Here is a 24,902-nt window from a genome sequence, read left to right on the forward strand (position 1 = left end):
ATTGCAACTAATGAGTTAGTTGCGGGATGATGTATTATGGAACGAGTAAAGAGACTTGCCGGTAATGAGATTGAACTAGGTATTGAGATACCAACGATCGAATCTCGGGCAAGTAACATACCGATGACAAAGGGAACAACGTATGTTGTTATGCGGTCTGACCGATAAAGATCTTCGTAGAATATGTGGGAGCCAATATGAGCATCCAGGTTCCGCTATTGGTTATTGACCGGAGACATGTCTCGGTCATGTCTACATAGTTCTCGAACTTGTAGGGTCCGCACGCTTAAAGTTTGATGACGATTGTATTATGAGTTTATGTGATTTGATGTACCGAAGGTAGTTCGGAGTCCCGGATGAGACCGGGGACATGATGAGGAGTCTCGAAATGGTCGAGACGTAAAGATCGATATATTGGACGACTATATTCGGACATCGGAAAGGTTCCGAGTGATTCGGGTATTTTCGGGGGTACCGGAGAGTTACGGGAATACGAGGAAGAAGCAATGGGCCTCATGGGCCAAGTGGTGGAAGAGAGGAGGCGGGGCGCGCGGCCCCCCTAGCCCAAACCGAATTGGACTAGGGGGCCGGCCCCCCTTTCCTCCTTTTCCTCCCTCTCTTTCCTTCTCCTTCTCCTTCCCTTCCTTCCCCTCTCCTACTTGGACTAGGAAAGAGGGGGGAATCCTACTTGGAGTAGGATTGCCCCCCTTGGGCGCGCCTCCTCCCCTTGGCCGGCCCTCTCCTCCTCCCCCCCTTTATAGACGGAGGAGGGGGGCACCCCATACACAACAGCAATTGATCTCTTGATCTCTTAGCCGTGTGCGGTGCCCCCCTCCACCATAATCCACCTCGATAATATCGTAGCGGTGCTTAGGCGAAGCCCTGCGTCGGTAGAACATCATCATCGTCATCACGCCGTTGTGCTAATGAAACTCTCCCTCAAAGCTCGGCTGGATCGGAGTTTGAGGGACGTCATCGAGCGGAACGTGTGCTGAACTCGGAGGTGCCGTGCATTCGGTACTTGATCGGTCGAATCGTGAAGACGTACGACTACATCAACCGCGTTGTGCTAACGCTTCCGCTTTCGGTCTACGAGGGTACGTGGACAACACTCTCCCCTCTCGTTGCTATGCATCACCATGATCTTGCGTGTGCGTAGGAATTTTTTTTAAATTACTACGTTTCCCAACAGTGGCATCCGAGCCAGGTTTTATGCGTAGATGTCATATGCACGAGTAGAACACAAGTGTATTGTGGGCGATATAAGTCATACTGCTTACCAGCATGTCATACTTTGGTTCGGCGGTATTGTTGGATGAAGCGGCCCGGACCGACATTACGCGTACGCTTACGCGAGACTGGTTCTACCGACGTGCTTTGCACACAGGTGGCTGGCGGGTGTCAGTTTCTCCAACTTTAGTTGAACCGAGTGTGGCTACGCCCGGTCCTTGCGAAGGTTAAAACAGCACCAACTTGACAAACTATCGTTGTGGTTTTGATGCGTAGGTAAGAACGGTTCTTGCTAAGCCCGTAGCAGCCACGTAAAATTTGCAACAACAAAGTAGAGGACGTCTAACTTGTTTTTGCAGGGCATGTTGTGATGTGATATGGTCAAGACATGATGCTATATTTTATTATATGAGATGATCATGTTTTGTAACCGAGTTATCGGCAACTGGCAGGAGCCATATGGTTGTCGCTTTATTGTATGCAATGCAATCGCTCTGTAATTGCTTTACTTTATCACTAAGCGGTAGCGATAGTCGTAGAAGCAATAGTTGGCGAGACGACAACGATGCTACGATGGAGATCAAGGTGTCGCGCCGGTGAGGATGGTGATCATGACGGTGCTTCGAGATGGAGATCACAAGCACAAGATGATGATGGCCATATCATATCACTTATATTGATTGCATGTGATGTTTATCTTTTATGCATCTTATCTTGCTTTGATTGACGGTAGCATTATAGGATGATCTCTCACTAAATTTCAAGATAAAAGTGTTCTCCCTGAGTATGCACCGTTGCCAAAGTTCGTCGTGCCCAGACACCACGTGATGATCGGGTGTGATAAGCTCTACGTCCATCTACAACGGGTGCAAGCCAGTTTTGCACACGCAGAATACTCAGGTTAAACTTGACGAGCCTAGCATATGCAGATATGGCCTCGGAACACTGAGACCAAAAGGTCGAGCGTGAATCATATAGTAGATATGATCAACATAGTGATGTTCACCATTGAAATCTACTCCATTTCACGTGATGATCGGTTATGGTTTAGTTGATTTGGATCACGTGATCACTTAGATGATTAGAGGGATGTCTATCTAAGTGGGAGTTCTTAGGTAATATGATTAATTGAACTTTAATTTATCCTGAACTTAGTCCTGGTAGTATTAGCATATCTATGTTGTAGATCAATAGCTCGCGTTTAGCTCCCCTGTTTTATTTTTGATATGTTCCTAGAGAAAAATAAGTTGAAAGATGTTAGTAGCAATGATGCGGATTGGATCCGTGATTTGAGGTTTATCCTCATTGCTGCACAGAAGAATTATGTCCTTGATGCACCGCTAGGTGACATACCTATTGCAGGAGCAGATGCAGACATTATGAACGTTTTGCCAGCTCAATATGATGACTACTTGATAGTTTAGTGCACCATGCTTAACGGCTTAGAATCGGGACTTCAAAAACGTTGTGAACGTCATGGACCATATGAGATGTTCCAGGAGTTGAAGTTAATATTTCAAGCAAATACCCGAGTTGAGAGATATGAAGTCTCCAACAAGTTCTATAGCTAAAAGATGGAGGAGAATAGCTCAAGCAGTGAGCATGTGCTGAGATTGTCTGGGTACTACAATCGCTTGAATCAAGTGGGAGTTAATCTTCCAGATAAGATAGTGATTGACAGAATTCTCTAGTCACCATCACCAAGTTAGTAGAACTTCATGATGAACTATAATATGCAAGGGATAACGGAAACGACTCCCAAGCTCTTCGTGATGCTGAAATCAACGAAGGTAGAAATCAATAAAAACATCAAGTGTTGATGGTTGACAAGACCACTAGTTTTAAGAAAAGGGCAAAGGGAAGAAGGGGAACTTCAAGAAGAACGGCAAGCAAGTTGCTGCTCAAGTGAAGAAGCCCAAGTCTAGACCTAAGCCTGAGACTAAGTGCTTCTACTGCAAAGGGACTGGTCACTGGAAGCGGAACTACCCCAAGTATTTGGCGAATATGAAGGATGGCAAAGTGAACAAAGGTATATTTGATATACATGTTATTGATGTGTACTTTATTAGTGTTTATAGCAACCCCTCAGTATTTGATACTAGTTCAATTGCTAAGATTAGTAACTCGAAACGGGAGTTGCAGAATGAACAGAGACTAGTTAAGGGTGAAGTGACGATGTGTGTTGGAAGTGGTTCCAAGATTGATATGATCATCATCACACACTCCCTATACTTTCGGGATTAGTGTTAAACCTAAATAAGTGTTATTTGGTGTTTGCGTTGAGCACGAATATGATTTGATCATGTTTATTGCAATACGGTTATTCATTTAAGTTAGAGAATAATTGTTGTTCTGTTTACATGAATAAAACCTTCTATGGTCATACACCCAATGAAAATGGTTTGTTGGATCTCGATCGTAGTGATATACATACTCATAATATTGAAGCCAAAAGATGCAAAGTTAATAATGATGGTGGAACTTATTTGTGGCACTGCCGTTTAGGTCATATTGGTGTAAAGCGCAAGAAGAAACTCCATGCTGATGGACTTTTGGAATCACTTGATTATGAATCATTTGATGCTTGCGAACCATGCCTCGTGGGCAAGATGACTAAGACTCCGTTCTCCGGAACAATGAAGCGAGCAACTGACTTATTGAAAATAATACATACTGATGTATGCAGTCCGATGAGTGTTAAGGCTCACGGCAAGTATCATTATTTTCTGACCTTCACAGATGATTTGAGCAGATATGGGAATATCTACTTGATAAAACACAAGTCTGAAACATTTTGAAAAGTTCAAAGAATTTCAGAGTGAAGTAGAGAATCATCATAACAAGAAAATCAAAGTTTCTACGATATGATCGCAGAGGTAAATATTTGAGTTACGAGTTTGGCCCTCAGTTAAAACAATGCGAAAAAGTTTCACTACTCACGCCTCCTGGAACACCACAGTGTAATGGTGTGTCCGAACGTCGTGACCGTACTTTATTAGATATGGTGTGATCTAGATGTCTCTTACCGACTACCACTATCGTTTTGGGGTTATGCATTAGAGACAGCTACATTCACGTTAAATAGGGCACCATCTAAATCTGTTGAGACGACACAATATGAACTGTGGTTTGGCAAGAAACCAAAGTTGTCGTTTCTTAAAAGTTTTGGGTTGTGATGCTTATGTGAAAAAGTTTCATCCTGATAAGCTCAAACCCAAAATTGGAGAAATATGTCTTCATAGAATACCCAAAGGAGACAGTTGGGTACACCTTCTATCACATATCCAAAGGCAAGACATTCATTGCTAAGAATGAATCCTTTCTAAAGAAGGAGTTTCTCGAAAGAAGTGAGTGGGAGGAAAGTAGAACTTGATGAGGTAACTGTACCTGCTCCCTTATTGGAAAGTAGTTCATCACAGAAATCTGTTCCTGTGACTCCTACACCAATTAGTGAGGAAGCTAATGATGATGATCATGTAACTTCAGATCAAGTTACTACCGAACCTCGTAGGTCAACCAGAGTGAGATCCGCACCAGAGTGGTACGGTAATCCTATTCTGGAGGTCATGTTACTTGACCATGACGAACCTACGAACTATGAGGAAGCGATGATGAACCCAGATTTCACGAAATGGCTTGAGGCCATGAAATCTGAGATGGGATCCATGTATGAGAACAAAGTGTGGACTTTGGTTGACTTGCCCGATGATCGGCAAGACATAGAAAATAAATGGATCTTCAAGAGGAAGACGGACGCTGATAGTAGTGTTACTATCTACAAAGCTAGACTTGTCGAAAAAGTTTTTTGACAAAGTTCAAGGTGTTGACTATGATGAGATTTCCTCATTCGTAGCGATGCTTAAGTCTGTCCGAATCATGTTAGCAAATTGCCACATTTTATGAAATTTGGCAAATGGATATCAAAACTACATTCCTTAATGGATTTCTGAAAGAAGAGTTGTATATGATGCAACCAGAAGGTTTTGTCAATCCTAAAGGTGCTAACAAAATATGCAAGCTCCAGCGATCCATCTATGGACTGGTGCAAGCATCTCGGAGTTGGAATATACGCTTCGATAAGTTGATCAAAGCATATAGTTTTATACAGACTTGCGGTGAAGCCTGTATTTACAAGAAAGTGAGTGGGAGCACTACCATTTCTGATAAGTATATGTGAATGACATATTGTTGATCAAAAATAATGTAGAATTATTCTGCAAAGCATAAAGGAATGTTTGAAAGGAGTTTTTCAAAGAAAGACCTCGGTGAAGCTGCTTACATATTGAGCATCAAGATCTATAGAGATAGATCAAGACGCTTGATAAGTTTTTTCAATGAGTACATACCTTGACAAGATTTTGAAGTAGTTCAAAATGGAACAGTCAAAGAAAGAGTTCTTGCCTGTGTTACAAGGTGTGAAATTGAGTAAGACTCAAAGCCCGACCACGGCAGAAGATAGAAAGAGAATGAAAGTCATTCCCCATGCCTCAGCCATAGGTTTTATAAAGTAGGCCATGCTGTGAACCAGATCTATTGTATACCCTACACTGATTTTGGCAAGGGAGTACAATAGTGATCTAGGAGTAGATCACTGGACAGCGGTCAAAATTATCCTTAGTGGAATAAGGATATGTTTCTCGATTATGGAGGTGAAAAAAAAAGGTTCGTCATAAAGGGTTACGTCGATGCAAGTTTTGACACTGATCCAGATGACTCTAAATCTCAATCTGGATGCATATTGAAAGTGGGAGCAATTAGCTAGAGTAGCTCCGTGCAGAGCATTGTTGACATAGAAATTTGCAAAATACATAACGGATCTGAATGTGAAAGACCCGTTGACTAAAGCTTCTCTCACAAGCAGAACATGATCACACCTTAGTACTCTTTGGGTGTTAATCACATAGCAATGTGAACTAGATTACTGAATGTAGTAAACCCTTTGGGTGTTGGTCACATGGCGATGTGAACTATGGGTGTTAATCACATGATGATGTGAACTATTGATGTTAATCACATGGTGATGTGATCTAGATTATTGACTCTAGTGCAAGTGGAAGACTGAAGGAAATATGCCCTAGAGGCAATAATAAAGTTATTATTTATTTCCTTATATCATGATAAATGTTTATTATTCATGCTAGAATTGTATTAACGGAAACATAATACTTGTGTGAATACATAGACAAACAGAGTGTCACTAGTATGCCTCTACTTGACTAGCTCGTTGATCAAAGATGGTTATGTTTCCTAGCCATTGACATGAGTTGTCATTTGATTAATGGGATCACATCATTAGGAGAATGATGTGATTGACTTGACCCATTCCGTTAGCTTAGCACACGATCGTTTAGTATTCTGCTATTGCTTTCTTCATGACTTATACATGTTCCTATGACTATGAGACTATGCAACTCCCGTTTACCGGAGGAACACTTTGTGTGCTACCAAACGTCACAACGTAACTGGGTGATTATAAAGGTGCTCTACAGGTGTCTCCAAAGGTACTTGTTGGGTTGGCGTATTTCGAGATTAGGATTTGTCACTCCGATTGTCGGAGAGATATCTCTGGGCCCACTCGGTAATGCACATCACTTAAGCCTTGCAAGCATTGCAACTAATGAGTTAGTTGCGGGATGATGTATTACGGAATGAGTAAAGAGACTTGCCGGTAACGAGATTGAACTAGGTATTGAGATACCGACGATCGAATCTCGGGCAAGTAACATACCCATGGCAAAGGGAACAACGTATGTTGTTATGCGGTCTGACCGATAAAGATCTTCGTAGAATATGTGGGAGCCAATATGAGCATCCAGGTTCCGCTATTGGTTATTGACCGGAGACGTGTCTCGGTCATGTCTACATAGTTCTCGAACCCGTAGGGTCCGCACGCTTAAAGTTTGATGACGATTGTATTATGAGTTTATGTGATTTGATGTACCGAAGGTACTTCGGAGTCCCGGATGAGATCGGGGACATCACGAGGAGTCTCGAAATGGTCAAGACGTAAAGATCGATATATTGGACGACTATATTCGGACATCGGAAAGGTTCCGAGTGATTCGGGTATTTTCGGGGGTACCGGAGAGTTACGGGAATACGAGGAAGAAGCAATGGGCCTCATGGGCCAAGTGGTGGAAGAGAGGAGGCGGGGCGCGCGGCCCCCCTAGCCCAAACCGAATTGGACTAGGGGGCCGGCCCCCCTTTCCTCCTTTTCCTCCCTCTCTTTCCTTCTCCTTCTCCTTCCCTTCCTTCCCCTCTCCTACTTGGACTAGGAAAGAGGGGGGAATCCTACTTGGAGTAGGATTGCCCCCCTTGGGCGCGCCTCCTCCCCTTGGCCGACCCTCTCCTCCTCCCCCCTTTATATACGGAGGAGGGGGGCACCCCATACACAACAACAATTGATCTCTTGATCTCTTAGCCGTGTGCGGTGCCCCCCTCCACCATAATCCACCTCGATAATATCGTAGCGTTGCTTAGGCGAAGCCCTGCGTTGGTAGAACATCATCATCGTCACCACGCCGTCGTGCTGACGGAACTCTCCCTCAAAGCTCGGCTGGATCGGAGTTCGAGGGACGTCATCGAGCTGAACGTGTGCTGAACTCGGAGGTGCCGTGTGTTCGGTACTTGATCGGTCGAATCGTGAAGACGTACGACTACATCAACCGCGTTGTGCTAACGCTTCCGCTTTCAGTCTGCGAGGGTACGTGGACAACACTCTCTTCTCTCGTTGCTATGCATCACCATGATCTTGCGTGTGCGTAGGAATTTTTTTTAAATTACTACGTTCCCCAACACATACAACCCATGGAAAGGATGACATCAAGTAGTGATCGTCATCAAGATTGTCGTGTGCAAGTTCAAGTGTAGCATCACGAAGAGATCAAGTGCTTGAAGCTTGCCATCCATTGTGGTGTCAATGGACTTGTGAAGATGTGCCGAAGAGTGGCTCACCCATAGTGGAGTATGGGGGAGCAATCATCTAGTCTTCATCGACCCAACGCAATCAAGAAAGGTGGTCCAACTTGAGGGAGTCAAGATCGTCATCATCTAGCTCAAGTGGACTTCATGCAAGGCAAAGGTTTGCCCTTGATAGGTTTATATGTTACCGGTCTCATGGTGATAGTTTGGAGACCGGGTTATAGGATCGATAGTCGTACTATGAAGGGGGGCTCTCAAGTGAGTAGCGTGATCGTATAGTTTGTTGAGAGCTCAAACCATTGCATCCTTGCATCATCTTTCTTAATTCTTATTGGTATTTTATTTTGAGGTTTTAGAGCTTGTGGTTATCTTCGTGACAAGCTCTAGTACATCGAAAACGGATTTCATATGCTTCTTCTATCGCGTTTTCGGTGTTGGAGGTTTTACCGGTCTTTTTCGAGGAAGGGTTCTCACCATTTTCTCTTGGGCCATTTCTAATTTCCTTCTTATTGTTAGTTCTATCAAGATTGTGTTAGCCCTTGTCGCTAGTTTTCCAACAAACTTGGTTTCGTTGAATTCGGAGTCCGTTTGCAGAAGTTGTGGCAGTTTTGGTGTTCTGAAAAGGCTGCAGCGGTACTACCGCGGACAGGAGCGGATGTAATTGTTTACTACCGCTCCAGAGCGGTACTACCGCGGCTACTACAGCCGTAGTACCGCTCCGGACCAAAAACTTGTCACAAGTCTAGCGGTGGTAGGCACGGATGTATTTTTTTAGTACCGCTCGCAAGCAGTAGTACCGCTACCCCTTGCAGTAGTACAGTGAGGTCGAGCGGTAGTACAACTCTGTGCGGGCTGTGAGCATAACGGTTGGATTTTTTCCCACCTATAAAAGGGGTCTTCTTCCCCAATGAACTTTATCTTTTGAGCTCGTGTTCTTCCCCCATTGTTGACCTTCTTCGAGCTTGCTATGTCTCAATCCCTCCATGGATTCTTGCTAGTTTTGAGGTAAAAGAGAGAGGAGATCTAGATCCACATTTCCACCAATCACTTTCTCCTCTATGTTAGGGGAACCCCTTGGATCTAGATCTTGGAGTTCTTGGTGTTCTCCTTCTTGTTCTTCCTCTCATTTTCCTCCCTAGCATTAGTTGCTTCGGTGGGATTTGAGAGAGAAGGACTTGGGCACTCCGTGTGCCCTTGCCATTGCATTTGGTGCATCGGTTTGAGTTCTCCACGGTGATACGTGGAAGTTACAAGTTGAGAAGCTTATTACTCTTGGGTGCTTGGTACCCTTGAGCTTGTTCCTCTTGGGTGCTTGGGCGCCCTAGACGGTTGGTGGTGTTCGGAGCTCAATCATTATGGTGTAAAGCTCCGGGTATGCGTCGGGGTCTCCAATTAGGTTCTGGAGATCGCCCCGAGCAATTTTACGGGTACCGGTGACCGTCCCCAAGGGTTGCCAAAGTGTACGGGTTTGGTGACCACCCCCAAGGGTTGCCATTTGTACGGGTTCGGTGACCGCCCTCAAGGGTCCCTTAGTGGAATCACGACATCTTGCATTGTGTGAGGGCGTGAGGAGATTACGGTGGCCCTAGTGGCTTCTTGGGGAGCATTGTGCCTCCAGACCGCTCCAAACGGAGATTAGCATCCGCAAGGGTGTGAATTTCGGGATACATCATCATCTCCGCGTGGCTCGGTTATCTCTTACCCGAACTCTTTACTTATGCACTTTACTTTGTGATAGCCATATTATTTCTTGTCATATATCTTGCTATCACCTAGTAGTTTATCTTGCTTAGCATAAGTTGTTGGGGCACATAGGTGAGCCTAGTTGTTGTAGGTTTTGTGCTTGAAAAATTAACCACTAGGTTTATTCCGCATTTGTTCAAGACTAAACCGTAATTATTTTAAAGCGCCTATTCACCCCCCCTCTAGGCGACATCCTCGATCTTTCAATTGGTATCAGAGCCTCGTCTCTCTTTGTTAGGCTTAACCGCCTAGAGAGTAAAGATGTCGACTAGGGGATTAGAATTCTCCGACACTCTTAGTTTCGATGGCACAAATTTTGATGTTTGGGTAATTCGCATGCTTAATCTCTTTAGGGTCATGGACCCAAATTTAGAGCGAATTGTAGATATGAGTTTTTCTCCTCCAAAGGATCGCCAAAGATTTAGAGGATGGGAAAAACTCTTATCTCAATGCTCAAACTTCTAATGTGCTTTTCGATGCTTTGAGCAATGTAGTTATATTTCAACTCATGCCGTTCCGGGATGCTCATGAGTTTTGGACAAAGATTCGAGATAAATATGGTGTGTCCAAGATTTGTAGGGATGATTGTTCTCCCTCCACCTCCGGCCGTGTTGCTTTCTCAACTTCTACTAAATCACCCACATGTGGTTTGCCACAAGGTAATGATATGGTGAGTAGTGGTGGTCATTGCAATGATGATAGTGTGCTTATCATTGATGACTCTTCATCACTATCTTATTGCAATGCTCCATCTTTGGACTTTAACACTTCGTGCACCTTACATGTTTCTCATGCTTGTTTTGATAGTCCGTGCATATCATGTAGAAATTGCTTGACTAAATATCATGATGATATGCTTGCTATATCTTGTTGCCATGATAAAAATGCATGTATTTCCTCGAGTTGTTGTACTAACAACGTAGAGGAAACCCAACACTCCATGGAACAAGATGTGGTCTTGAATGGTGCTTCAAGGGATCCTACATCATCATCTATTGCATTTTGCCTTATGGCCAAGGCTTCAAAGGTATCTCCCACTTTGAATCCCAATATATCTTGTGATGATATTGATGATGGCAAGAGTGATGATGATGTCGATTATGATGAAGAGAATGATGATGTTGCCTCCTTAAAAATTAAGGGGGAAATGATTTTTAAACCTCTTCTTAAGAATAAAATTGCTCGTTCCAACTTCATGGAAATCATGTCTATTGCTATTGAGGGAAAGAAATATATTGATGAGTTGGAATCTCGTATTGAGGAGCATGAGGTCACCATTGATAAAATGGAAGGTCATGAGCGTGATTACGCTAATGAGATTGCGGACCTCTCTCAAGCTCTTGAACTTGAACAAACCACCAAGGAATCTCTTGAGGAGACTTTGGCTCTAGAATTATCTAGAGTGAAGGAATCACATGATAGAGCTCTTGAGGTGGCCAATGTTTTTGAAACTAAAAATGCTCAGCTTGAAGTTGCTCATGCTAGACTCCTTGAGGATTTTGAGCACCTCGAAAATGGCTCAAGGGTCATCAAGGGTGAGCTCATCAAACTCACCGAGTCTCATGATCAACTTGAAGCTTCTTTTTAAAAGAGCTTGCCAAGTTGTCCTCTCCTATTGTTGTTAATTATGATGCTTATGCTACTAACTCTATTACTTGTGAAGCATCCATTTTGAAGGAGAACGTTGAGCTACGGGCTCAACTTGAGTTGCTATCTAGCAATTATGGGAAATTGGAAGAAAGTCATGAAAAGCTCTCAAGCTCTCATGATGATCTTCTAGTATCCCATAATGTGCTAAAGATAGCTCATGAGGCCATGATTGCTAAGGTAACATCTAGTGAGCCTCATGTGGATACTAGCACTACTTCTAGTCAAAATGCTATATTGCCATATGCTAGTCCTTGTAATTCATCTACTCACAATGTTGGTACATCTTGTGATGAATTGCTTTCATTGCCTCGTTGCTCTAACGATGAAGCTTATACTTCCTCTAGTACTTGTGTTGATACTAACCATGTAGAGGAAATCAAAGAGCTCAAGGCCCAAGTCACTTCTTTGAAGAAAGACTTGGAAAAAAGTCATGAAGGGAAATCCACACTCAACAATATCTTGAGTGTGCAAAAGTCCCCCAATGACAAAGGTGGACTTGGATTCAACTCCAATAAGAAGAAGAAGTCCAAGAGCAATAAGAAGAAGGGCCAAAACAAGTCAAGAATTCGGCCAAGATCATTTGCTTCAAGTGCAAAATTGAAGGGCATCATGTTAGATCTTGCCCTTTGAAGAAGAAGGCCATTAGTGATAAGCAACAAGGGAAGCAGCCAAGAGCTCATTCTCATGCTCAACCTCAAGTTGAAGCAATGCCTCTTCCCAAGAAAACTCAAGCTAATGCTTCTCAAGTTGAGAAATCAAGTGAGAAGAAAGTGAAGAGTAGACGTTGCTACTTATGTCGTGAGAAAGGTCACCTCGCTTCTTCATGCACTAGTGGTAACTCATCCAACCCAATTATTATTGATGATATCTATTCTCTTGGGAAGGATAAGGTTGGCAATGTGTTTGCCAAGTTTGTTGGTACTCAAAGTGGTGTCAAGCAAAGAACCATTTGGGTAGCCAAGCCTATTGTGACTAACCTCTTAGGACCCAACTTGGTTGGGGACCAACTAGCTCAAACTCGACCAATAGGTGTCTACGGAGGGCATTGGAGACTTGGCTACATTATGAAGAATTAAGGGGACTTTCATTATTCATATTGTCTCAAGCCAAGTCATTCAGATTATCAAGTTTCTATCTTATATCCAATGTTCCTCCTTGCGGTAACACGTACTTAAATTGTTTATATTGAAAGTTACTTGCCCCTTTGCATGTTTAGTTTTGTTCCTTGCATGTGTTTGTATATGTTGTGCTTCGAACTTGATTATCTTGAGCAATCAAGTATGTGTGTGTTGGTTTACACATCATGTACGCGTGTGTCGTGCGTTGACACTACTACAAATACTGGCATTAACGACGGTGCCCAAAAACTCTTGGTCGTTGAATACCCGAGTGGAGTCCCCACGTGGTGGAAACCGATCTACGTAATACATTCAACAACCACGGGTCTGCCCGTCGCTAGGTGAGCGGTCGTTACTGTTATGGGGTTTGCATGTACGTGGTCAACTCTAACAAACTCCCTCTCCTTGTGTTCAAAAAGAAAAAAACTCTTCTCTCCTTTATCTCTCCCCCGCAAACATCCCAACTAATGTTGGCGGGTTCTCCAAATATTGGCGGTAAATCTCTCCAGCCCCAACTAATCTAATCTGCTCCTAATCCTATTAGTTAGTCCTCGCGTTCCTCATGATTGCACAACATCCCGATGGAAGCCTGCATAGTCGTTCATGCCCATCCATCTCCGTCCGGCGCCTCTGCTGAACCACACAATTCTCCCGGCCACCGTGACTCCTCGCCAAGCTCGGTAGAGATGCACTTGATGGAGCAAGCGGATTCCATGGTTGAGTTTACTCACCATACTACGGATCAAGAGGTACATAACTTAATCATTAATTCTCCTCCAGATTCAATATAGTTCAATATATCCTGAGGTAAAAGAAGAACTGATTGTTGATTTTGCTCCTGATTCAAAGAACCAGAACGTGCAAGGAGACATAATGGTTGAGTTTGTTCCAGATACAATTAATCAGGAGGCAGAAGAGTCTCCAGATGAAGAATGTAGCAGCGATGTCTTGATAACCGATGTCGATGAAGACTCTATTGAGTACCTGCGTAGGCAAGTTGTCGAAGACTCCGAGGAAGAAGACAAACAAGATGAAGTATACTAGAAGGTCAGGAAGGAATTTAATGAAAGACATGCTAGTGATGCTGCATTGAGGAGGGAAGCAAGAGCCAGGAATGCACCTAGGCATAAGAGTAATCTGAACAAAATACGTAGAGACTTTTTGCGAATTTATATTCCTGACTACCACAAGATCGTTGAAAAATAAATATTGTTTGCTAGAGAACATTATTATTGTTAAGTTTTCATGTTTGGCTCATCGGCAGCAGAATTCAACATTAGTGCCTTTTATTTGTAACATTTGTTCTTGTCATTCATATGTCAGGCTATGAACAAGAGACTGACTTTCAAATATTTTCCTATCCATAAATGGATCTTCATATCCGCTGACATTGTATTATACGACACAAATATATGCATAGGCTTAGAAATAGGCACTGTATTTTGGCGATGTCATGGACAGGGTTTCACCGATGAATTTGATCTGCACCAGTACCTTCAGATCACCAGGCATTTTGGACGCCAAAGCGTCACCATGTTAGCTTAAACCTGATTGTAGTCAAACAATTCCTATTGCAATGTGAAGTGACTGTGGCAGATCGGCTGCAACTTGCAAGTTAAGTGCAGGTGTGCCCTGCGTGTACATGTTGGCAAAGCTAATTTCAGGCTTTTGCCTGCATTTGTTGCAGCAAAAGCAAGTGGGTTGCTTGCAGTGCTGACAAACTTATAAATAAGAGTTGTTCCATTCATTGCTTGGCATAGTCGATGTAAGAAAAAAGAAAAGAGAAAAAGGAATCCATTGTGTCAAAATTGTGTGCTTCTGTATCTGAAACTGAACCTATCAGTTTTCCCCTGTTTCGTGTGTGTCAAAGTACACTGAAACCACCACGCCTGCATTCTTTCTTGTCAACCCATGAACAGAGTTTGTGCTTGATTCAATTGGTTTCAAAAGGTATACCTAAAAGTACAAGGAGGTAGAGGCCACTGTGCCTTTCAAAAGTTGAAATCCTCATTTTTTTAGACCAAATTCTCAGATTTTGTAGCACAAAACTAGGCATAAATATTTTTGGTTCTCGAGTAAAGAGAGCGGGACGGCTGAATTTTTTTGGCGCAAACTGCTAGCAATTTCGACTAGATAACCCTTCGTAACAGGGAATAACTATTTAATCTGTTAGGATCTCATCTCCCTGCGCCTCTTTCTCCTCGCCCCCCTGCCCTGCTCAATTCGACACCTCCATAGTCCATAGATCGCATCTCCTTCCTTGTGTTCTACACCTCTCCATGCTGCAGGTCGCACCTCGCCAGTCACCTCGACTCCGGCGCATACGCAATGCTACCTGCACGTCGCCGGTAGCCTCGACCCGGTACGCCCGCGCTGCCGCCAGCACATCGCCGGCCGCCTGGACCCCCGGCGCGCCCGGGCTGCCGCCTCCACGTCGCTGGTTAGCCTCGACCCCGGTGCGCCCGCGCTGCCGCTTGCACATCACCGGTCGCCAACGCAACTCCGCTGCAGCTTGGTTCGTATTCCTCCTTGCTCTGTTTTTTCTCGTGGAACCTTGATGCACTGTTGCTGATCCTGATTACAAAATATGTAGGTAGAATTCGTTTGCTTATTCCGATTTAGAATTTTGTTATGCCATGTTCAGTACAATCCATTCATCTACAGATCATACGAAATATGATTTATTTTATAGTCTGATATGTCTTACATCGAATAACATAAATGCAGGATAACTACGTACTAAAACAGTAATATATATTAGGAGATGGCTCCAAGTAAGATATGGATGAGACTAGTGGATGAGCGATTAGATGATGAATACTTAGAAGGGATAGAGAATTTCCTTGACTATGCGTTCAGCCACGCAGGCAGGGAGAATGAAATTCGATGTCCATGCGTCAAATGCTGCAACACATACTCTCATCCTCGTGCATTGGTTTCTGCTCACCTGAAAGTGTACGGAATTCTGAGAAATTATACCTTTTGGTACCATCATGGTGAAGTTGCGAGGGAACCTCAAACAGTTTCTGAAGGTCAAGGCGATGAAGAAATGCAAGCAGAGAGTGCAGATGGATATGACCCAATGCAAGATTTGTTGCATGATCTGTTTCCTCAAAATAATAATCCAACTGAGCAAACAACGACACCACCAACTAATGAAGAGGAACCAAATAATGAAGCAGCAAAGTTTTATAAATTGCTTGACAACTACAACCAGCCACGTTATGAAGGTTCTAGTACCACTAAATTATCTGCACTAGTTAACTTGCTTCACATTAAGAATTTGGGAAAGTGGAGCAACAAGTCCTTCACCATGTTGTTGGAATATCTGCGGAAGGCTTTCCTACCACAGAACTCTACTTTGCCAAATTCTTATTATGAAGCGAAAAAAACTATTCAGGAACTAGGACTGAGTTATAGGAAAATTGATGCTTGCACGAATCATTGCATGCTCTACTGGAAAGAAGATATCAATGCGGAGTCATGCAAGGTGTGTGGAGCATCTAGATGGAAAGAAGACAAGCGCACAGGCACCACTCTGCACTCGGCAAAAGGGAAGAAGATTCCACAAAAAACTATGCGGTATTTTCCCTTAAAGCCAAGGCTGCAAAGGATGTTCATGTGCCACAAAACTGCTGAATCCTTTAGGTGGCATGCGGAGGGCAGGGTAGATGATGGTGTCATTAGATGCCATACTGACTCGAAAGCTTGGAAATATTTTGATGCAAAAAACATCCCATTTGCAAAAGAAATTCGCAATCTTAGGTTTTGTCTCTCTTCTGATGGTTTCCAACCATATAAAACAATGCGAACATCTCATAGCATCTGGCCCGTATTCCTTGTTCCCCTAAATTTGCCCCCATGGATGTGCATGAAACAAGAAAATGTGATGTTGTCCATGTTGATTCCAGGGCCTGATGGTCCTGGTGATGCAATTGATATTTATCTGCAACCACTTGTAGAGGAACTTATTGAACTATGGAACGAGGGTGTTGACACTTATGATGCATCAACGAAAACAAGTTTCACACTGCGTGCAACACTTCTGTGGATGGTCCATGACTTCCCTGGTTATGCCAACCTCTCTGGATATAGCACAAAAGGAAAATTGGCTTGTCCGGTATGCCACAGTGGGACTTGTTCATTAAGGCTTAAAAAAGGTGGGAAGTTCTGTTACATGGGGCATCGACGCTTTCTTCATAAAAACCATAGGTGGAGGAACGATAAAAAATCTTTTGATGGTACCATAGAAACCAGAGAACCACCAACACCCTTAACAGGACAAAATGTGATGGACCAAATGGCTGATCTAGAGGGGATTATCTTGTCTAAAGATGCAAGTAAGAAGACAAAGGTGTCCCACGATGAAAGAGGAGATAGCTGGAACAAAAGAAGTATATTTTGTAATTTGCCATATTTCAAAACTCTCTTGTTGCGCCATAACCTTGATGTCATGCATATAGAAAAGAATATATGTGATAGCATCATGGCAACAATTATGGATGTCAAAGGAAAAACGAAGGATAACATAAATTCTCGGCGCGATTTGCAACTAATGAAAATAAGGCCAGGTATGCATCCGGACAAGGAAGGGGACAAGCCTACTTTTCCATTTGCGCCTTTCATTTTGCTTCCACCCAATAAGATTTTGTTCCTTCGGTTTTTTAAGGACCTCGAAGTTCCAGATGGATTTTGTTCAAACCTTGGCCGCTGCACTTATATGAAAGAGAAAAAAATTCAGGACTGAAGAGCCACGACTGCCATGTTATACTAAATCATTTACTTCCTCTTCCACTGCGTGGACTTGTTCCCCAGAATATTTATGACCCTCTGGTTGAGCTTTCACAATTCTTTTGCAAATTAAACTCCAAATCACTTTCAGTAGAAGAACTTAATGAAATGCAGGCCCAAATACCTGTGACACTATGTAAGCTTGAAAAGGAATTCCCACCGTCCTTTTTTGATGTCATGATGCATCTACCTGTTCATTTGGCTAATGAGGCTCTTGTTGGTGGACCTACAATATATCGGTGGATGTATCTCTTTGAGAGACAAATAAAGTGTCTGAAATCGCTAGTACGAAATTTGGCACGACCTGAGGCTTCCATTGCAGAGGGATACATTGCAGAAGAGTTCATTACATTGTGCTCTAGGTATTTGGATGATGTCGTGACAAAGCATAACCGACCAGGCAGAATCAATGATGCACCAGGGGATGACAACTATTATTTGTCAATATTCAATCCGGATGGAAGGCCATCCGGTGGTCGTAAACCTAGAGATCTTAATCTTCTTGAAGCAGAGCAAGCTCGTATTTATGTTTCGAGAAATTGTGATGAAGTTCAACCATATATCAGGTATTGATTATTCGGTTCACTTGTTAAGTACTTAGTCAGCTAATTTTTGCATGCCCATATCAATTAAGCTTTGTATTATTGTAGTGAGTACTCCAGTAGTCAAGATGGATGTTCACTGCAACCATTTACCACCACGTGGAACCAGAAGTTCAATCAGTAGTTCAAAGAGAAGGTAAAGATTCCAGAATAAAATCTGTATGTACATACATATGCACGTACATTTCAGTATTTCTGTGTGAAGATGTTAACATAGCTATTTTTCACTGCATAGGTAGCCAGCTTGCACGAACATGATAAGAGTGAGCTCACCGAAGACCTTTTGGCACTATCACATGGTCCATTGGAAAATGTAACATGTTTTACTAGCTATGACATGAATGGATTCAGATATCATGTTCAAAGTCGAGATAGACACCTCTGCACACAGAACAGTGGGGTGGCTGTACTTTCAGGACAAGGGGATAATGGTAATACAGTAGAATATTATGGCATATTGACAGAGATAGTCGAACTGCAATACTTAGGTGGAAGGCGTGTGACATTATTCCGTTGCAACTGGATTGACGTATTTGACAAAGAGCATGGGATGAAGAAAGACAACAAGCATGGAATCGTTAGTCTTAACCTGCAGCGTTTGCCTCTGACAGATGAGCCTTTCGTTCTAGCTAGCCAAGTCTCTCAAGTATTTTTTGTCAAGGACAATCTTTTAAAAGGATGGCACGCAGTCGTGAAAAATCCATCACGTCATGCTTTTAGTGTACCACATGGACAGTCTGATGATGAAGCCTCTGAAGCTGAACCTGACAATGGCGATGAAGACGACTTGCTTCAAAATTCGACATCAACATCATGTAGAAAGAGAACAACATGATGACACTAGTTTATGCAACTCTTAATCTGTAGCAATCGATTTGCTTCATATTTTTGCTTTTACCTTATTAATAAACAGTGACACAAGTAGTTCTGTACTTACTTAATTTGATTTAGCATTCAATAATTCATTATCAGTATATCAATATTCACTTATTTAATTCAATTTTACTTTGTATAGCCTTTGTGCACACTTCAAACTAACGCTATATGCGTAGGGTATCACAATGAGTCAGCACAGGTATGGAAACTTGACAGCATTAGCTCGGGAAAGATGCTCCTCATAGTTGAATAAGTCCGGACTGGTACACCAGGGTATTGCTAGGCGGACCTTGCCAGAGAAATCAAGTCAAATAGCAGATTTCAGCAGAAAAAGGGTTACTCACAAGCCTCATTTGCAAGATGAGGAACTGTGGAAAAAGTATGAGTTAGCTGCAAAAGGTACTACAGAAACATAAAAATATTATTCAAGCTATCTACTAAAGGATGATATAATGTGGTTGCTTGTTTTCATAGATGGAAATGATGCAGCAACAAATACACCAATCTTGTTTACTACAAATTGGGATGCTAATGATTCCGGAAGTGAGTTTCTAAGTACCATATATTGTACCAAGAATTGTTTCTACGCCTTATTGTCTTCAAGTAACTCATAATATTGCAGCTATGAGTGATGAAGCTGATACCAGCAATGATGGTGACATGGGAAATGATATGCATGATTTTCATGGTATGAAAAACTTCAATTTTTTCATTTTTCCTTCATCCACCATGCTGACCGATTGGTTGTATATTTTCAGATGGTGCAAATGGTGCAGATGAATTATTGGGTAATGAAAATCGGGAAAGTGAAGAATCCCAGGATAGCCATGGCTTTGCAGGTACCTCAAAGACCAGTAAGCACAACAATGCAACTGAATTAGTTGATGAAAATCTGGAAAATGAAGAAGTGCGGGGTAACCATGACCTTACAGCTACGTCCAAGACTAGTAAGCTCAGCAATGCAACTTGATTAGTTGATACTTCAGTCGGACCGCTACAATATAAATTGTAGCTTGAATGCTTTTCTTTTTTTGTACTTGATTAACATATTTCTTTCGAATGGTGCAGGACCTCAAACAGGTGAAAAGCGTAGGGTCCGTGGGAAAAATAAATGCAAGGAAGTAGCTGATCTCATGGAGTCCCAAAAAATTAAAGTCCAGTTTTACAATAACCGTGTGCTTTCCAAAAGTTTTGCACGACACTTGGGTAGAATCGTCCGTAATCCTAGAATTACCCCGATGAGGGTAAAGGAATGGTCCAATATTACTGATGCAGCTCGGAAACATATATTTGATGCAATTAAGGTATGTTTGGTTAAAAGTTCTAGCATTATAATCTGATTTTCTGTACTGATGTATTTATGAAACTCTATTTTATGAACAACTATTTAGGACAAGTTCGAAAATATTGACGACAACATTGCAATAGATGTGTACAAAGATGAGATATTAGACCATGTCAAGAAACTTTGGATCAACTGGCGTGGAGACTTGCACCGGCATTTTGTGAAACCCAACAAGACTATGCAGGAGGCTATGAAAAAGGTACCTAAAGATATTCCAAAGGATGACTGGGAATGGCTTGTCAAGGAGCATTTTTTCAGCAGGGAGTTTCTGGTATGTTCTCATGTTGCCTCTTAATTTTCAACCATTTGTGCAGTTGACAATATAATCCTCTTTAACTACAGAAAAAGAGCAAGAGAAACACCCAAAATAGAGCTAACCTCAAAATGCTTCACCGATCTGGCAGTAAACCCTTTAGACAGATAATTTGGGACATGGTACATGCTTTCACTTCTCTTGTTTTTCATTTCTAATAATATAAGATCAGTGTGAGTTGTCTTGCCATTTTGTTTCAACTAATAATAGTCACTTGCCTATGTTGGAACAGGGAGGAAAGGAAAACAAGCCACCGAGTATGGATAAACTATTTTCAGAGACACACAAGAAGGGTACAGACTTCCCTGATTCTACAACCTCCGCCAAACATGTAAGACTTAATTTAACGTTCATAACTTCCATAATGAACAACACGTGTACAATTCCTACTTAGAGATAGAAGTTTATGCAAATAACTTACTGTTGGTACCTCAGGCACAAATTAAGACCAAAGTTCAGTTGAATCCTGGTCTTTCAAATGATGAAGTCATGTAGAAATGTGACACATCTAAGCGGCATGATCATGTAGTTGCATTTGGTGGTGGAATTAGAGCAAGAGATTTGCGAGGACCAGCATTAAGTAAGGCTGAATTAATTTCTCAACTTCAAGCTTCTGATCAAGCGAAACAAGTACTCGAAGAAAAGGTCAATGGCATGGCGCAAGAAGTATCAGAAATTAAGCGTCTTCTATCTGGTAGATCTCTAACTGATAGTTCTCATGAACGCCAACATGATCAAGTAAGTTGTTCTCACACATTGGTTTTATTTGCCATTATACTTTTATGCCATTTATTTACATGGACTGACTTTCATAAACTAATCAACATTTTGTAGGACTGATGGTCCACCAGAATATATATAAGCATAAGGAGCATTGTAATCGCTGGTGAAGAATGATATCGATTCAAACAACGATGGCGTCCCTCTATTGAAGACTAATAAATATTATCTTTTCTACTTGTCTCGTTTTCCATATAGATATGTTCAAATACATTGGTGATATAAGGAGTGTTTTTGACTCAATTTTCTTACAAGATATTTTAGTTTCAGAATTGTATGCCAGAATATTGGTACTTCTATTAATAAAAGAGGTTATGATCCTTTCAATTAAGATTCTTTTGTTTCTATATTAATGTGGATGTTAATATTGAAATGTTGGATGCTGCATAAAGTGATTGTTGAAGGAATGTTATAATATAAGTGGTTCTAAAGGATATGAAAGTGTGAAGAGGGTGGTCGGTAATGATACTTTGGCCAGCATGCTAACATTATTAGCGACGGCAAAAGTGGTTGTTATTGCCTTGGGATCGACACACCATCCCACTATTATTAGCGACGACAAAAGTGGTCGTTATTGCCTAGGGATCGACGACGACACACCATCCCGTCGTTATAAGAATAACGACCACGAAAGCTACGTGGTCGTTATACTTTTAACGACGGAGCCTACTACGACTAGCAGATTGTGGTCGTTACTGACCTTTAACGACCACAATCCAACCATTAACGATCACATATACCGTCGTTAAAAACTGTATTCCTAGTAGTGTGAGTCTTTATGCTTCTTGTTTATTTCTTAGTTGGCTCTTGTGACAGATTAATGGAATATCCCATTATGGCAGAGTGATGTGCTTTGTGCACCTCACAATCCTATAAATGTGTGTACATGAGTATACCATCTAGTATTGATATTTCAAGATTATCTAGTCGCTATGTGGTATGTCTTCTCATGAGAAATTCAAATTCTAAATAGTCCATTAATTATCTCTTGTTGGATCCTTTTATTTGCCTCTTGTTTATCCTTAATTGGTATCACATTATGGGGGAGTAATATGCTATGTGTACATTACTAGCCTAGAAAATGTGTACATTTGAGATATTGTCACCTAGAGTTGATATTGTAAATTATCTTGTTCCTAGGTGGCATGTTAGCTCTACAAGTTGCAATTTGCTATTTGTTTGGTGTGAAGATGATGTCGGATATCCTTGCTATCTACCACCGGGAATTATTTCCATTTACTTCTTGTCTTTTGACAATTGGTACTCACTTGTGTGGTAGAATTTATTGATCATCTTTACATTGGCTTTTGCTTTTATTTGCCTTTTCTCTTGCCAAGGAATGTATCAACTCCCTTTGTCTTCCATACCACTTATGGATCTTGTTTATTTCTTGATCTTGTCTAGTGTTTCCTAGATATAGTGAAAGTGGTGATCCCACCTTGTGCATTTTGTATTCTAATGCAAATTCTCTATAATGCACTAGTCTTGGGGGAGCTATCCTATTTTCTATGAAACACTCATCTTGCGATCCTTATCAAGTGTGTGTTGGTGGAAGGCAATCCGTTTTCGTTTTGGTACTTTGTGCCATCATGAAACTTTGTAGAGAGCTTGGTTTGTTTGGAACCATCCTCTCTTTTGGGAGTTTGATATCTTTTATTTTGAGTGTATCAATGGATATCTCATTCCTTGATGTATCTTTTATGGATATCCTCCAAGTGATGTTTTATTCATTTGGTATCTTTTCTTCACTTGGTTTTTTCTTTGTCATTTGGTATCGGTTCTTGAAGGTCTTGAGCATGCATATTTACTTCATGTAGTCTCTGTGGCATGCCTTCTTTATTTGACCCAATATATAGGGAAACTCCACCAAGTCTCAAATTGGATGAGATGTGCATGAAATTCATTTCCTTCTCTATATGCACATATTTATATGGAGTTTGTCCTATGTATATTGGTGTTTCTAACTCTTTGGTCCCAATGAGTTTGGGTACCATTTTGTTTGTGTTGTTGTTCTAGGAACAATTGGAGATGCATTGGATGCTCGGCTCACTCACAAGGAAGGTGGTGTCACCATGTGCTTATTGTAGTCAAGCTAGGATGCTCAATGAACTACTATCTACTACCTTCAATTGGTTTCTTCTACATCCTTCCAATGATATCTCGGTAACAAGTATCTATCCATGCATTATTTTCTTGCATTCAACCTTGTGTAGGTTGCATCTTGGCATGCTATTCATTCCATATTGTGATACTTGTTTCCTTTCTCAAAGCATCTCAATGACGAGCTCATGTTGTTAGTTGTGATGTCTTTGATGGTTGTGTGGTAGGAATTCATTTATATACAATAAGACCATATCTAGCCATGTGCTATGCTTCCAAGCAAATATCTTATTGGTATATCTATGACTTCCTTTTGGATAGCTTGTTCCTTCGTGTTGTAACTATTTCGGGTGTACATCCTTCTTTGTAGATATATATCATCATGATTTCGTCTACCTAGAACCTTATACACTTGAGAGAAATTACATCTCTAGATGATATCCTTTCTTTCACGCTCACCTTGTCTTTCTTATGTTATTTCTTTGGTGGCTCCGTGAAAGCTTTTGCCTTGAGTGTGTGTCTTATCTCGTTGCATCTTGATGTACTCTTGTGTGGTGAAGATTATTTTCCTCATGCTTATCTCTACGAGGCTTTTGCCATCTTAATTGGTATCCCTCGTCTTGATGATGCTTTCATCTTCTATCTTCACCATCGGTTGTCGCAAGCTTTGTTGTTATCTTTTTAGTGAGCTTGTGAACCCATTTGCTATTGGGTGTGTGTGGGAATGAATGTCATGCACCGTGTATCTCATTTATCCAAGACTATGTTGATGCTTAATGCTCATACTTATTTTAGTCTTCTCAAGTGCTTTGCCATGACTCACACACATCATGTTGGTTGAGCCTATTCTTAAGTTGCCTCTTTTACATGTTGCTCAACCATGTGTATGTTGCAAGTGCTAGGCTTTGTTTCCTATATGCTCACTTACACTTGTTGTGAGTTTCTATTGATTTTGGGGGAGCTATGATCCTATTTTGTGCACTTGGTATCCTAATACAAACAATTCTTATGTGTGCACAAATCATGGGGAGATTCTCTAGTTTCTTTAGATCACTCCTTTGCTCTTATCATAATATCCTTTATTCATGTGGGTCGTAGGATCATTGGCCTAGTTGGTTCAATTGGTATCTTTTGATAGCTTGCTTCAATTGGTATCTTTTGATTGCTTGATTGCTTGTTTCTCTCTTTGTTATGTATTTGCGGCATATCATTCTTTTGCAATCTTTGGGCCTCAATATAGTTTGTCTTCCTCCAAGTATTTACTGTTGGATATGTGTATTGCATTCCACTCTCTTGTTGAGAAATACACAATTTATGGAGGACCACAATTTATATTGGCCTTCTAAGCTTTTCGCCCATTTTGGCAATCGATGCCAATGGGGGAGAAGTTTCAGAGAGTTTTGTGGAGAATTTTTGGTTTATGTTTCCTTAGC

This window comes from Aegilops tauschii, chromosome 5 (genome assembly GCF_002575655.3).
Source record: "Aegilops tauschii subsp. strangulata cultivar AL8/78 chromosome 5, Aet v6.0, whole genome shotgun sequence".
NCBI lineage: Eukaryota > Viridiplantae > Streptophyta > Magnoliopsida > Poales > Poaceae > Aegilops > Aegilops tauschii.